Raw genomic sequence first — 16,194 nt, 5'->3', positions numbered from 1 at the left:
CCCCCCGGGCCCGGTGCCGGCCCCGCCGGGCCGGGGGCAGCGGGCGGGGGTCTCCCGGCGCGGCGCCGCCTCTGCCTGCCGGAGGAGCCGCTTTCCTGCCGGAGCCGCGCTGCGCCCGGGGCCGGGAGCGCGGCTTCGCATCTTCCAGCCTCCCTCGCTGCGCTGGTTTTTAGGGTCTTATCGATGTGTTTTAAGGATTATGGAGCTGTTCTACGAGCTCTTAGGAATATGTAGGGATTTTTTTTTAAAAGCTTCTTTGGGGGCTTTTAGGGGTGTCTTAAAGTAGGGTATTTTTATTGTATTTTAAGGGCGTTCTGAGGCTATTTTTATGTTTTTGTGGGGGTTTTAAGGCATTTTGAAGATGAGGGGTTTTTTTAGGGCATTTTTATGGGGTTTTAGGGTCTTTTCATGGCATAGAGGCTGAGGGGCAGCTTGAGGGGCACTGTGGGGCCTTGAGGGTGACGGAGGCTGGGAGCTGAGGGGGGAACAGGGGAGGGGACAGTGGGTGACACAGAGAGATGCTGAGGGGGGCAGGGGCAGCTGGAGGGTGACACAGAGAAGCTGGGGGCTGAGGGGCAGAGGAGAGGGATTAAGGGTGGCACACAGGAGCTGAGGGGCAGCTGAGAGGGGGCTTCAGGGTGACAGCCAGAGCCTGAGGGCTGGGGGGCAGAGGGAGGGGTCAGGGGTAAAGGGTGAGGCCTTGAGGGCTGGACAGTCCAGTGGAGATCAGGGCTACAGGGTACAGCTTAGGAGGCAAGTTAGGGTACAGGTACGGCACCCCTCACGCCACCCGTACCTCACCCTAAGCAGCCTTTTCCCTTTTCAGCCCCAACAACAGCAGCACAGCACAGCAAGCCTGACAGCGAGACCACACCGGAAGCCTCCCAGTGGGACAGGGCAGCGACCCTCGCACCAGGACAACGCCAGAACCCTCAGAGGACAACAGGACCCGCTGCTAAAAGGTAGGGATGACATCTGTGGGCTAGAGAGCAACAGGAAGGGGTTTGGAGGCTGAGCAGGCTTCCTTGAGTGTTTTTTTTTTTTTTTTCAGGGCTATTAGGAATATTTAGGGGAATTTTGAAGGCTTTCTCTGGTGACTTTTAGAGAATTGTTATACCTTCCTAATGGCTATTTTTTGAATTCCTTGGTGCATTTTTAGGGTGAGGATGAGGGTCTGACAGGATGCCCACTGAAAATGTGGAGTATTACTGGAGTGCTTTGGGAAGGTGCCAGTGGAGGGCCAGTGGGTAAGGTGCCATGATGGTGGTCTGAAGGTTGTGATTTCTGAGCAAAGCAAGGTTGTTGTGGTTAGGGTTATATGGTGGCAGATTTCTCCAGCACAGAAAAAATCAAGCCCCAAGCTTAGTACTGTCAGTTTGCAACATGTATTTGGAATGAAAAAAAAAAAAAACCAAAAACCCTGAGTACTTGGGGGTGGGAGATTTGGACTGGGAGAAATCCTGGGCCGTTTTGACATTAGGGAAGCAAAAGGAAACCTGGGACCAGACAACCCAGGGGGATTGCAGGGCCCTGGGAATAAATGAGGGATATCTACATGGTGAAAGCAAATTCAGCAGCCCAGGTTCCTGGTGTCAGTTTGTAGGGCTCCCTTGGGACTGTCAGGGAAGCACAAGTTTGGGGTGGGGGCAGCTGGGGTCTGAACATATCCTTCCATGTTCGGATTTTTTTCAGTCAGCCTCACCCGAAGTCCCAGGGGGCTCTGGGCAGAAACACAGGCCATTTTCCCTGGGAAAGAAAACTCACCAGTCCAGGTTCCTGATGTCAGTTTGTAGGGCTCCCTTGGGTCTATCAGGGCAGCACAAGTTTGAGGTGGGGACAACTTCGGTCTCAGGTATGTCCTCGGATGTATGGATTCTTTGCTGTTAGGTCCCAGCTCAGGGCCAGGGGTCCCTGGGGACGTGCTTTGGCCATTTTCCCTGGGAAAGAAAAGTCACCAGTCCAGGTTCCTGATGTCAGTTTGTAGGGCTCACGTGTTCTGGGACTCATGGCAGCTCAGCCTCCTCGAGAGTAGCTGCAAAGTTTCAAGACAGACAGGTGATCTGCTGCTCTCTGGCTCACAGGGATGGATACTGGTGATGAAAATGGTGTTGCTACCTGAAATAGTAAAACTTAAAAAAAATCCAGAAGGTACAGCTGACATGTCTGCTCAGTCTATTCGAGTGTATTTCAGAAAAGGAGAAAATTCTTGGAGTAGATTCAGTTACCCTGGAGGGGTGCAGCATCTTGGAGGATGCTCATTAATGATTTCAAAGGGAAGTGTCACTGAAAGGCAATGTCACAAATCCTCACAAGTGGGTAACAGCAGTCAGGTTAATGTTTGTGGCTCTTCAAAAGCTTTACTTGGATGTCTCTTCAAAACAGTCTGGATGCACTGAAGGAGGGCTGTGCCTTCCTTTTTTCTTTTTGAGTAGCTGCCTGAAGATAAATATAAGATGGACTTTCTTAAAACATAAATGAGAAAACACCCAAGGCTGGGTAAAAGTCTTGAATGCTCAGACTTAAAAGTCATCAATTCCCCAGCAATGTTAGATGAGCCTAAAGTGTATAGGTCAGCAACAACTTCAGCAGGCAGCCTAAAAAACACAAGAAGATTTATTCTCTTGGATATTAAACATGGCATCTTATTCTTTGGCAGCTCATAGGTGATCTCTGCATGGGGCTGCACATGCCTTTCTCTGCGTGTGTGTATTTGCCTGCAAGTGTAATGTGACAGTCCTAAAGCATTTGTGGATGCAGATAAACTAAGTCCAGCTCAAATGTATTCCATAAACAGCTCTTGAGGTACACTCATCTTTGTGTTGTTTCATTTGTTCAGTTCATGGAAAGCCACAGGAGCTTATTAGACTGCTCTGGCCTATGCCCAGGGGAGTCACTTAGGTGGGAATTGGACACCTCTAGCCGTAAACCTATAAAAGGAAGAAATGCATACCATTATTTTTGTTGGGTCTTATTGAATGAACTGGCTGCTCAGCTTCTGCAGAATCCTAAGCACTGTATTTGAAGCCTCCGAGTAAGTTCCTTACTTTGAATAATTGTCCCTGCAGGACTGACATGCTGGAGCAAGGCGGGCACTGGAGGCGAGAGAGCCCCGTGCTTCCTCCTCCTCGTGTGCGAGTTCCTGCAGTGCCGTAAGAGCCAGAGCTGTGAGCTTTTCCTTCGAGGGCTGGGCACGGCCACGGCAGATGGAGGCACGGGAGCAGGAGGCTTCAGGACAGGGCTCTGTGGTGCAGGGAGAGCAGCAGCTCCCGAGCAGCTCTGCGCTACAGGAAGGCTCCAGCTCCTGGCAGCACTTGCTGCTCCAAGGACCACTGTGGTCTCGTCCAGAGCATGTGCTGGGTGGGCTTAGACAAGCAAACAGTGCTGTAGAGCAAACAAAAGCTGTAGAGAGCTGGTGACAACTCCTGAGGCTTCTTCTCCACTAAGTAAGCCATAATGTAACTTCGCTGCCATAGGTTTGTCTGTGAGTGGTCTGTGATTTTGTCTCGAAGATGGGTGCAAATTGGATGATTGGCTGTAGAGTGTGTGCATCTGTCTCTTCTAAGGCTGATGGAGGACTGCAGATCTCCATCCAGAATGTGACCCACCGGGAGCATATGCTGTGCCATTGGTGATGCATGTGGCAAGGACTAGTGGCCCATTTGTCTGCAGCTTGTCCCCATATGATTTCTTGCATGCCCCGAGGCAGGGTTGGTCTGTGTTACTCGAGTTCCAGAAGGCTGCGATGCTCCAGAGAGTGGCATAACAAGTAGTTCTGACCTGTAAGGGCACTGGTTCCCAAATGCCTCCCAAGCAAGGCTGCTGCTCTCTCTTTGGCTATGCCAAGCAGCACATCTTGCTGCATATGTGGTCACCAGGGTGTGCAGATTGCACTGCACCAAAAGTCTCCGCCACCAGTGCTGGCTGAATAATGTATTTTCACAACAGATGTTATTCTGCATCTGCCTTGTGACTTTTAATTTCAGTTTTCTCTGGGAGCGTTTGGGCAATGATTGTTATCCGGTATGTGCCAGATTCTCACCATTGCCTGAGTGTTTCTTTTTGTCAGATTGAGTTTTCCTTTTCTCCAAGGAATTTGCGGCTTTTAAGCAGAAAATAGTTACATTTCTTAGCTGTTTGCCTGTGTGGTTAAAACAGGGCAAGGCATGAGGCCAGGACCTTGCTTTGCTTTCAGAACTGATCCCGTCAATGCTTCCTGGCAGTGTTTCCTTTCGCACAGCACCAGGTCAGGACTGTTTCAGCATTTTGCTGGTAGTCAAGGGTGAGTCCAGCCATCCAGGTTGCCCCTGCTGTCCCCATATGGAGGATGCTCCAGCAGACTGAGGTCAGAGTGTGTTATGTGGCCGTGAGCTGAGCCATACACAGTCACTTCTTGTCTCTGGGCAGAGGACTTTGCTCCTCTGTTCCATTAAGTTACCAAGAGTGATCGTAGCTGAAGTTAATTTGTTAAATAATCCAGAAGTTTGCCTTTTCCTCCTTTCTTTCCTGAGTTCAGAAGTTGGTAACCTAAGCACCCAGCCGTGCTGTGCATCCCTTAGTGCTGTGTGTGTTACTGGCAGGGCCTGGGGCTTGGGTCCGGAAGGTCTGGCTTGTTTGTTCCCCTGGGTCTGGAGGAATACCGATTTTATTTATTTTATTTTTTGATTTTTTTAATTTAAAAGCTATCCAGCAGTTTGTCAGTTGAAGCAGAAGACAATCCTTTGCATCGATATGTACTCATGTGCACATGCTGATCAGCTGAAGTGTTAAAGCTCAAGGTGAGTGCTCCAGCCTTTAATCAGTGACCAGTCATTGATTTAGCACATCCATCAGTTTCAGGAAGTAGTTCCTCCATTGCATCCAGCTTTTAGAGTACCTTTAGACACTAGAGATACTTTTCAATGTGTAATTGATTAGGTAAATGGTCTCTTAATAGCATGTGCTAAAGAGAGATGTGAAAAGCAGCTGAGCAATATTGCCACTTCTGGGGGTTACAGGTGCTATCAGTCAGAACTGGAAAACACAGAACTGTGACCTTTTATAAGTACTGAGCGAAACACTGAGTTACTGCTGCTCAATTAAAAGCAGTTTGGGTGCTTAATAGTTGTTTCTGATGATACTCATACACAGATGAGTGAGGAGCTACTTGAGGCAATGTGTGTGCAGCTGTCCAGCCAGAACTGAAGCAGCCTCTGGTGAAGGTGAATGCAGAGAGGCTTATGTGGCAGAGGAGCTCAGCAGATGACAGGGGGCTTGTCCATGGACTGAAAGAGGCGCTCGGGATGGGTGTGGGGTGTTACAAAACAGCAGATGTCACAGGGATGGAGCAAAGGTTTAAAATGGAAGGAATCAGCCATGAGAGAGTGATGGCCAGATGGAAATCCAGCTAAGGCCCTGAAGTGGGATTATGTAAGGCAAACATCAATGAGAATCAGCTGGAGAGCAAGAACAGCCAGCAGCCAGGCTTGTTTCTGGTCTCTTGCCATAGATGAGACATGTTTTAGGGTGTGCATGATGACTAGAGGCTGTGATAGCTTTAGCTGTAGCTCTTTTGTCTCCAGCCATTGTGAGTGAGTTCTGTGCTTAGTTCTCTGCTCTGGTGCATTGCAGGATTTTTAGGGTAAATATTTTTTCCATCAGTGTAACCCACCAATTGCCAACATCTCAAGGCAGCTGGATGGGGTGGTGAATATGTCATTCTTCTGCTGGTGGCTATCAGAAACGCTTAAGAGGAATATTTAATCTTTGTTCTACATAGTGCTGTGCTAGCAAGTGCTTTCCAATAGGCTGTAATTCCCAGAGCAGTGGGGCAGGAGGTGCTCCATGATCCAGGAGCAGGCTCCCATGTAGTAGGTTGGATGCAAGGCACCCACCAAAGCCTCTCTTATCACTTGCCGCCACAGCTGGACAGAGGAGAGAAAATACAAAAAAGGGTTGAGATAAGGACCAGGAGAGATTGCTCGTCAAATACTGTCACAGGCAAAAGAGAGTCTTATTAGAGATACTAATTGAATTTATGGCTAAATAGTCAGAGCAGGATAATGAGAAACAACATAAAACCTTAAAAACATCATCTTCCCACACCCTCCTTCCCAGCTCTACCTCCTACCCCATCTGTTCAGGGACACAGGCAATGGAGGTGACAATCAGTTCATCAGGGAAAGCAGTCGCTCCCCTGCTGCTCCATGGGGTCTCTCCCATGGGAGACAGTTCTCCATGAACTTTTGCAGCATGAGTCCGTCTCACAGGCAGCAGATCCCTGTGAATTGCTGCAGTGCGAGTCCATCCCACAGGCAACACTCCCCATCACACTGCTGCAGTCTGTGTCCCTCCAGTGGGTGAAAGTCCCTTCAGGCTGCTGCAGCGTGGGCCACCCTACCACGGGTACAGCCTTTCAGGGACAAGCTGCTCCAGCAGGGGCTCCTCCTTCCACAGGCCTCCCACGGGGTCACAGCCTCCTTGCAGGCATCCCCCTGCTCTGGCATGGGTCTCCTCCACAGGCTGCAGGTGGATCTTTGCATCCCCATGGATCTCCATGGGCTGCAGGGGCACAGCTGCCTCACCAGGCTCCTGTGCCTGGAACACCTTCTCCCCCTCCTTCTTCACTGACCTCGGTGTCTGCAGAGTTGTTCCTTTCACGTACTCTCACTCCACTCTTCTCTGGCTGCAATTACAACTGTGCAGAAACTTATTTTTTTCTTTTTTCTGAAACACATGATCACAGAGGCACCACCACCATTTCTCATGGGCTCAGCCTCATCCTGAAGCACATCCATCTTTGGAGCTGCCAGGGACTGGCTCTGCCAGACATGGAGGAAGCTGCCAGCAGCTTCTTGCAGAAGCCGCCGCTCTGCCCCCCACCCTGCTACCAAAGCTTTGCCTTGCAAACCCAGTACAGTTGTATTTCATTGTTGGTCTGTCTGCACAGGCTATTAATGGTGGGGATCTGCCACCTCTTTGTTCCCCAGTACAAAGGTAAAAAGGATGTCTGCAGCTCCACGTCCAGTTTTTGGGGGTAAGGAGAGGAGTAAGCAGCAAAGGACGCACAAACCCAACTCCCATTCTGCCACGTGCCAGGTTTCCACAAGACAGGAACATAACGCACCCTACCTCTGCTCAGAAGAGTGTGGGGAGCCTAAAATTCTCTGTGCTAATTCAGTCAGACTGCCCAATGATACAGCCGAACTGTCAGCAGCTTAAATAGTTTTCATGGCTGTCATTGTGGTTGGGGAATTGCTTCATGTCTGGGTTTCTTGCCAGAGCCTGAGGAAAGGAAGTAGCCAAGACCAGGTGAGAAGCGGTGTAAGGTAGGCGATTAATTTCTGGATTCCTTTGCCACTCACAGAGCAGCTGCTAATGGGCTGGGCTTGGGGAGTCTGGTTTACAGGCACTTGGAAGTGCTGATACCATCTGGTGAAATGTTAGGTGTCTTTTTAAGAGAAAAAAAATGAAAGTATTTCTGTTACAACCGTGAATAAAGAGCCTGGGCGCAGCAGTGACTGCCTAGTAGCAGAGGGACAGAGGCTTCAGGCAGGTTTGTATCCTCCATAGAGCTGGAGCAATGGCAGGATTACTTGCCTGCACGTTCACTGCTTTGAGGGAGAAACAGGGTGGGAGAAATTAATGTAATAGGAAACAGAAGCACAGACTTGAGACTGTGCTTATTTCGTTGCCGCGGTGAAATAAAGCAGGGACATTTGATGATTTTTTAAAATGTATTTATTTAAAGAAAAAAATGTGGCAAATCTTATCAGAAGAGTTTAGGTTCCTGGCAGCTTTACAAGTCAGGTACCCTGTGCCTACATACAGTATTAATAATGGCTTTGCAGTATTTTTGGTTAAAATTTACGTTCATTAAAAATTCTTCAAAGCACTCCGTAATTGGTGAGCAGCATATGAAAGGTTAATGAACATTGAACATGTTTTACAGTTACCTTTGAGAAGGACCCTTTACATCCGTGAATGCCTGCCTGAGGTGGCCTCTGCTTTAGGACTTTAAAGCTTAAAGAAATATATATACAGAAGAAATTCTTCCCTGTTACGGTGACGAGGCCCTAGCAGAGGTTGCCCAGAGAAGCTGAGGCAGCCCCACCCGTGGAATTGTCCAAGGCCAGGTTGGATGGGGTTTGGAACAACCTGCTCTAGTGGAAGGTGTCCCTGCAGGGGATGGGATGAGAAAAGCTTTGGGGTCCCTTCCAGCCCAAACCATTCTCTGATTCTACGATTGTACATGTTGAAAAAGGAGGCTGTGGCCTTACGTGCTTAGGTACAAACCTCCCACCTATTCTTCTGAACATACCAGTTTAGTCATTTATTCTTTCCTTTGTGCTTTCACAAGAAGCCCTTGTGCCCTTCAAAATCTCCGTAGGAGTTTGTGGTCAGTTTCCAGAATAAACAGGGATGGAAACCCGAGCAGTTTGGTGCATCCCTACTTGCTGCTGGAATGATTGTGGATTTGACTGACGGGGTTTTGTTCCTGAACAGAAGAAAAGTTTTATTCCAGTGCCACACTCAAGCATAGCAGTGGGGCCGTGTGCGTGGCTGACCCAGCAGATGGGGCAGTGTCTTCATAAAGTAAATATATAGTAGCAGTCCTTAAGGATGTGGCCCTTCTGGGAGTGCTTGCATGTTTATGTATCAAAACCATTTACAGAGAGGGAGGGCTCTTTTAATGCAGTTGAACTGCTACGGAAAAATTTTGGTTTCAAAACCATTTAATTAAGGTTAATGAAGTCTGGGACTTGGGCACTGTATCTTGTGCAGTAACGCACGTCTCTGTTCTTGATAGATGTCTTCCATTTGCAACAGTAGTTACATACTGGGGACTCAAATCCCCATTGTCCCCATGCCTTCAGAGTAGGGCAGGCTCTTGTCTTAATTTTACATTATAATCCTTTCCAAATGGAGACATAATGACATAATTAATTGTTGCATTTTGAAACAGTGTGGTCAGCGTGAGGATTTGATCGAGCAGTTCCACTCTTCCAAAAGTACTAAGGTGCTTGCAGATATTTGATATTGAGCTATTTTGGCTCTCAATTGCAAAATGAATAGGTCAGGCAAGGCCTTTGAAAGGAACTTAATAGATACATCTCACAGTCACAGAGAAGCAGGAAACTCTTCTGCTAAAATGAGACTAGGTTTATGAAAGGTCGCAGTTAACCTTTTAAAGTAAGTTTTTGCAGGTCTGCAGAGCAAATACTGCATTTTTAATGGGTATGGGTAGAATCTCTGTTTTACTGATAATGCTCCAAGTTTTATTTTTTCTCCAAATTGGAACAGAGCTTCTTGTAAGCTAAGCAAGCCAGCCTTAAGGCTTTTGCTTTATTGCTTCATAGTGAACTACTGAAATAGCAAGGCATTGAGCAGTAAGTACAAGAAGCAGCATAAGCTGCCAAAATAGCAGCAAAATACTTTATTACTGTTGTTATTATTATTACTATTGGTGACTTTTAAGTGCTGTCGTAATTTTTTCAGAGACTGTTGTGACACAAATAGCCACCCAAGTTGGCTTAACTTAAAAGTTCATTTTGTTTGCCTCTATAAGCACCAATCACTTAGAAATTTGGGGAAGGGTCTAAAAAGGACTTCATATAGATACCGGTGTAGGTGGGTGTACAGATGTCTGTACATATTTAGCTATCTATTTATCTATCTTTACATACAGATACATGAAACATTTATAATAACTATACTTTCCTCCATTCCTAAGCTGCTCCCAGAAGTGCTTTTCTGCTGAATTTGGTGTTGCACATGTGACACGGGGGATGGGTTAGAAACCTCTGGTGGGGAGACAGGAGTTCAAATGCAGTCTTGGGCCTGGCATCTAAACCAAAACAAGCTTCTTCCAGGCTCCTAAAGCTTGCTCTGAGCCAACAGACACTTCTCTAGGCTATGTGGGCTGGGGTTCTCAGTAAATAAGTGACAGTGTCATTGCATCATATGGAAAGTTTAGATTGGGAAAGCTGAAATTGTCCTCGCTAAACGTTGGCATGTACTTGTATTTGGTAACATAGAGGCCCAGAGGATGTTTGTCATTGAGTGTCACAGCAGGAAGGAATGCAGGAAAAACCCCTCTTTGGTGGGGTCAGGACAGGATCTGCACCCTGTTATGCTCCTGCCCTGACAGAAGCTCAGCAAGCTCCTGTTGCTCCGTCAGGCCCCTGCAGGAAAGCTTTGAACAATGGTCAATGCAGGAGAGATGTCACAGGTGATGGAGCGTGTTTGTGCCAAGGCACAGTGCAGAAGTGAGCCCTGGCTCCAGTGAATGCCACATATTTTTATGAGTTTTCAGTGTGTTTCCAAAAGTATCCCTTGGAATGCAGAACTGAGGATTAAAACTAATAGCTGGCTGTGTCAATACTGAGTGGTTTTACTCTGTAATGGTAGAATTCAGTGGCCTCTTCACTTCAAAGGTGTCAACTGAAAGGTGTTGTGATGAAAAAGAGGTGGAGATGAACAGTGCTTTGAGAGAGCAGAAATGAAGGTTGCGGGCAATACTGAAGAAGAAGCAGATGCAGGTGGTGAGGGAGTTGGATTTTTGCGAGAAGAGAGTGTTTCTCAGGAGCAGAGAGCCAGCGGGCTCTCCGGGGACAGCAGTGCTGGGGATGAGGTGAGTCTGTGCCCTGCACAGTTCCCTGGCCCCGTGATGGAGAGTTGTCCCAGTGGCTGTAGCTTGGGGGCCGAGTCTCCATCCTCTCAGCTTACCATGGGAGCCTATCCCAGCCCAGCAGAGCTCCTGGAAATCTCCCTGTATTCCTGCTTAGACTCTGGTCTTTGGTTTGGTCTGGGCAGTGCCCGGTGCTTTGCTCAGGGACCGTCCAGCCTTGCCCTGTACTTGCACTGCTGACCCCAGCATTTGCCACACTCTTCCCCGGGCTTTGATTGTGTTTCTGGACTCAAAGCTGTGCTTCTGACACTCGGTTTCCTTTGGCCTCGCTATGTGTTAGCTCAGTCTTTTGCTACCAGCCTGCTTCCCTGCTCAAGATTTCAATTGCTGGAGAGATGTGCAGACTCCCTGTAGAGCGTAGATTGGAGAAGCTCAGAAGCCATCTGAGGGCCTCCCCCAGAAATAAGCCAAGGGTTTGGTGCCTGTTTAGCTTCTCCGTGTTTGGCAAGTTCAGCTGTGCAGCCTGCCCTACAAGCAGGCATTTAAGCTAGATCATACTCAGAAGTCTCTCTTAGGCAGAGATAAATAATTGCTTCTACACTCAAGTTTCCCACCTCAGCCTGGGAACACAAGATGTGGGGCAGAATCAGTGAGGAGGGACCCAACACCAACTGCCTGAAACGCACGATATACCCTGAGAATGCAGCTGCAGTGGCTGAGGGGATCTTTGAGGTCCAGGAAATGAAATGTCTTAGGAACAGGCTATCAGACTGTCCCTCTGGAATTGCAGCTAAATTTAGGTTGCAGATTATCAGAGCATCCATTTGCTCTCTCCCTGGCCATGGCAATGCCTGCACAATTCCACAGCACATTCAAGAGGATGTTAGCAACTTGCTCAGTCTGAGGATCATCTGTTTCCTACCGATGGGTCTTTGCCCACCCTCTCCTTGCTGGAGGGCATGAGGAGCCCTCAGTCTCAAGGAGCTCTTGCCTTATTTGGCCCTGTGGAAACCACAGGAGAGAGTGGAGCTCTTGCTGAAATTGGATCCAGTATATTACAGGAGTGATGACTTCCAAAAGTGTCCTAAGGTGGTACAAGTCAGCATGCTGGCACCCTCAGTCTCTACCCTCATTATTTCTGACAAACACTGTTCTGTTTCCTCAATTATTCTTGTATTTGGAGAAAAAGAGTGTTCACAGCCTTGTTCTAAGGACACGGTGCAGGGATAAAGATAAGTTTCAAACCATTACGTAAGAATATATAACATAACCCCAAACGTAACAAACACAGTGGATCATATAGTGCCTCTACACGCCTTCTTCCCTCAAGGAACTTTAAATGTTCTAAGAGTCATAAGCATATTTAATTACTGGGGAATGTTTAAGCACAGTTTCTTGCAAAGGAGGAAAGAAGAGGACTGCTAGGATCCTTCCCGCTGGAGGTTTTGCGTGGTTAGTGCCTTCTGCTCTGATGGAAGGCCTTGGTATAGAGGATTCCTCTGGCGGAATCCTCTGGTATGCTGGCAATTAATTAACTTTTCCTACCTTGCACATATGGAGATAGTGAACAAAAATCCTCCTCTATTTGTGTCAGAAGGTTATTGAGAGACTGGGTTTGAGAGAGTGACTGCCTAAGAGAAATTCTCCTAGCAGCCACCTCAGAAAGCCTCAAGAAGGAAGCAGCCTTGGCTTCAGTGTTCCCACTTGTCCAGCACAGGCACCTGGTGTGGGTTGGCTTCACCTTCTCACAGGCACGGTGAGGGGCACTGCCTGTCCTGGGGCGCTGGGGCACTGCAGCCCAGCACATCCAATTGACTTTTACATTTCCAGCTCTTAGGAGTGAGTTCTTCAAAGTCACAGCTCTAGCAGCAGCAGGAGAAAAATCTCCTAGAGGCTTTCATGAGCAGCACTTAGGCTCTTCAGAAAACAGAGTCCAAGGCCACTTCACTAGGACTACTCTGGAGAAGGACAGAAAAGAGAAATTCAGCCTAGCCTCACCCCCACGACTTTGATTACCAGCTGAGGTAGGGTTAAATGAGTATTTAAAGAGGTTGGGTTCACTGACACCTGCTGGGACGCATTACCTCTTGTTAGGATGATCTAAGAGTTCTGCTGAGCTGAAGTAAAAGGCTTATATTTGTCCTCTTTGGGATGAAGGGGCTCTCAGTTGGCTTCAGTTCTTGTAAGTTGCCCTGATGATGCTGTAATGGAACAGGCTGACCTGTGGTTTAGAGCTTGCTGAATTAAATTAGTCACAGGTGACAAATGCAGTGTCCACAGAAGTCCCTCTCTGTCTGCTGAGCTGCAGCTCTACTTTGGGGGGTAATGAGTAAGTAAGGAATAAACGCATTTTGACTTTCAGGGTTCGAGCTGCACTTCCAGCTTTTTTAATTAAATAAAACATTATAAACTCAGCAGGCTTGCTCTGAAGACCCTGGAAATCACAAAATTATTAAGGTTGAAAGGGACCCACCAGTGGAGTCATCTTGTACAATGTCCCTGCTCAAGCAGGAGGAAAATGTCTGAAATCAGAGTTCAGTTCCCTATTGCAACAGTGGTAGGGTGGAATTTTGTCTCTTTTTCGAGTTTATGTTAAAAGGTGTAGGCAGCTGTGATGGAAAATTGTAAAACTGGACGTCTTGCTGACCAAGCCCAGTGTTCCTTGACTTTAAATGCTGCACAGATATGAGACTACCTAAGTTTGTGATCCTCCTGCTAGTAATCCGAGTGCAAGTGTGTCAGGGATATGGAAGTCCTAGAGACCAAGCACTGAGTCATTACAAAGGAGAAATACATGTCAAAGAGAATCGTGCAGGTTCTTGCCAAAATGTATTTATTAGGAGATGGACCCTGAATTTTTCAAATCCTGCTGTAGGGCAGTGTCACTTGGGCTTTGCCCTAAGGTGGAATTCTAAGTATGCCAGGTATTCCTCTTTATTCCTCCCACTGTTAGATTAAACTGTGGCACTTTGTGTCCTAATCCAAGAATCAAAAGCTGTTCTTTCCCTGGCTGGGACGGGTTCCTCAGTCCTATGAGGGTAATACAGAGCAACAGACAGCACTCAAAGCTCCTGTCATATGGCACTGCAGGGTGCACATTGTGCAAGCAAAAGGAAGAACTGGAGACTATAGGAGATCAACCTAATGAACAGCTCCTGAGCTCTGCGGAGAAGTGATACAGCTCCCTGGAGCACTGCTGGAAGTAGCAGAATAATTGGCTGCAAATAATGCTGTCCAAATGGAGGGCTTTTCTGTCACAGAAATGGAGAAAATGACTTTCATTATTCAGTTAGCTCCTGGCACGCTGGTTTCAGTGGTGCTTTTGACTCAATCTGAGCCTCCAAGGTGTGGTACCAGAAGAGATGTTGCCAGCTTCTCCTAAGGCCACCATACAGACATGCGAGTATGTGAAAGTAACTGATAGCTCTAGCTCTAGTTCTGGTTAGAGATGTAGGGAATGCCCCTTTACTATGATAATATGCTGTAAGAGCATCTTCAAAAGGAAGGTGTCAGAAATTCTTTAGTGTTATTTTTGTGCTGTGGTCTGCAGAGGTGTAGCTGTCATTCCAGAACTATTTTTGTTTTGATGGTTTGAGGCATTGTGGGTTTGAGTCAGGAATAATTTTTTGTTAAGTTTATTTGTGATATTTAAAAACCCAGCTCCACGTGGCAGCTCATATTTCCAAGTGCTTTATTTAACAGGAAGCTGGTTTGTTCCTTCTTGTGAGTAGGATCGTTGGCTTTGAATGGGCAAAGCCACTCCGGAATTTCAGGCTAAGAAAAGAGTTAGGGAACTCTTTTTAAACATAGTCCTGGAGAGGTAGCAAGCAGCTTGGCTTGGTGATCCTGTGGGGAAATAGAAGAATATCTGTTCTGATTTTTGTCTTCTCTTTCTTCCACAGCTGATTCTGTATCCCTGACTTCCCTTCACGTCAGGGACACGTGGCTTGGAGTACAGGAGCTGGATTTGTCACTTAGCTGCGGCAGGTTGGTGCAGGTAACGAATTACAGGTGACTTGGAAACTGGGGAACAAAGGGAAGGATCTGTTATGTCTCTTAGCAAAAAAATTGGCTCCATCAGGGCATTAATTCAGGGGACTGACACTTCACCTTTAACGTTCTGCCCTGCTCCATCCTCATCGCCGTGAGCCATGAGAGCCTCCTGAGCTGTTCTCCTATAGACCTACCTTGCCTGGTCAAAAAACAAATCAGTATTTTATTACTGGGTGCAAACTCAGGGGGAAGATTTTATTCAACATCTCTCAGTGGGACATTAAAGCTCCAAATTCCCTTTTCTGGAACACTTTGAGAAACAATATTACTTCTGTAATTTTTATTACAGGCATTTTTATCTTTTTGAAGAACCAAAAAGACTGCGTGTGTGCCCTTCATATCCATCCTCTGTCTAATACAGGACAGGAGAAGAAGGCTGCAGAGCTTCCTACACTGGGGTGTAAGTAGCCAGTATGAATAGAAGACTGGGCTAGGGAATTAGGACGGTTTGCTTGGGTTTAAAAAGCTTGAATGGCACTTCAGGACATTTATGTCAGACATGGTTTGTTTTTATTACCCTTTTTTTAATTTAAAAAAAACCCACACACACACAAAAAAACCACAAACCAAACCAAAACAAAACCCTAATCCATCCCTGCTGCTGCGATGTGGGACCAAAACCCGCGTTCCCAGCGCTCGGAACAGGTGAGAGGTGGAACTAAAGCCCAAAGGATTTTCTGCTCAGTGACTGTAGCTGAGTTTTACTGGGAGCTCTCTGGGAAATCTGGCACATCGTTCGGGGATGTGGCCATGAGGGGAGCGGAGCCCAGCTGCAAACAGGCAGTGCCGGAGCGAGAACCTCTGCAATGCAAACCGGGCTTTCTTCCGTGGAATCCCGGCTGTGTGCTGCCCCAGGGCCTTTGTACAAATAGCGTCACCGGAGCTGCACATTCTTTGTGGTAGGAATGGGATTTTGGGGGGGGTCAATAAAAAGGAGATTTAAAATGAGGGAATTGCTTTTACGTGCAACTGTTCTTGTCCTAAAGGGGCCATCAGCTCTGTCCCGAGAGCTGAGTTACGAGTGTGTGTGTTGAAAGAGCCGCAAGCCTTTAGGGGCTGCAGTTTGTGTGCCCTGTGCTGAGGTGCCCTGAGGAAATGTGTGAGCCGGAGGGAGCCGGGGCCGGGCGGAGGGAGCCGAGCTGTGGGAATGGGCGAATGGAGGCGGGTGCGGGCGGGACTAGGCGAGCGTGGGCGAAAGCGGCCGAAAGGGGCCGAGGAGGCGAGCGGAGCCGAGCTTTGCCGAGTTCAGCCGAGGCGAGCCGAGCTTTGCCGAAGAGGCGAATGGAGGCGAATGCGGCCGGAAATAGCCGAGCGTGGCCGAAAGTAGCCGAAGCTGGCCGAGGAGCCGAGTCCAGCCGAACGGAGCCGAGCTCTGCCGAGCGCAGCAGCCCGGGCCGGGCGGGGCGCTGGGGCGGTGCCGGGGCGCTGGGAGGGATCCCCCTCCTGTCCCTCTCTCTCCCGCTCCATCCTCCTGCCCGTATTCCCCTGAGTGTACCCTCTCTTTCCCCCGTTTCCGTGTCCCCCCCAAACCCGGC

The 16,194-nt window shown here is 48.0% G+C and overlaps 2 long non-coding RNA genes across 10 annotated transcripts in view; both read left to right on the top strand.

The window, feature by feature from the left end:
• Nucleotides 1–237: 237 nt before the first annotated feature.
• LOC146767745 (uncharacterized) overlaps nucleotides 238–16,194 on the top strand; it is a 97,617-nt gene continuing 81,660 nt past the window's right edge. For all 9 annotated transcript variants that reach the window (XR_014953479.1, XR_014953482.1, XR_014953481.1 and 6 more), the window contains exon 1: nucleotides 238–962. This is a non-coding gene — a long non-coding RNA (uncharacterized LOC146767745). The remainder of the gene's footprint in view (nucleotides 963–16,194) is intronic.
• On the top strand, nucleotides 14,510–15,607 carry LOC144248568 (uncharacterized). Its single transcript, XR_014953487.1, has 2 exons — nucleotides 14,510–14,603; nucleotides 14,949–15,607. It is a non-coding gene; the product is annotated as an uncharacterized LOC144248568 (long non-coding RNA).

This window comes from Lonchura striata, chromosome 3, assembly GCF_050655825.1.
Source record: "Lonchura striata isolate lonStrDom1 chromosome 3, ASM5065582v1, whole genome shotgun sequence".
NCBI lineage: Eukaryota > Metazoa > Chordata > Aves > Passeriformes > Estrildidae > Lonchura > Lonchura striata.
This window is presented reverse-complemented; position numbering and strand designations above follow the sequence as displayed.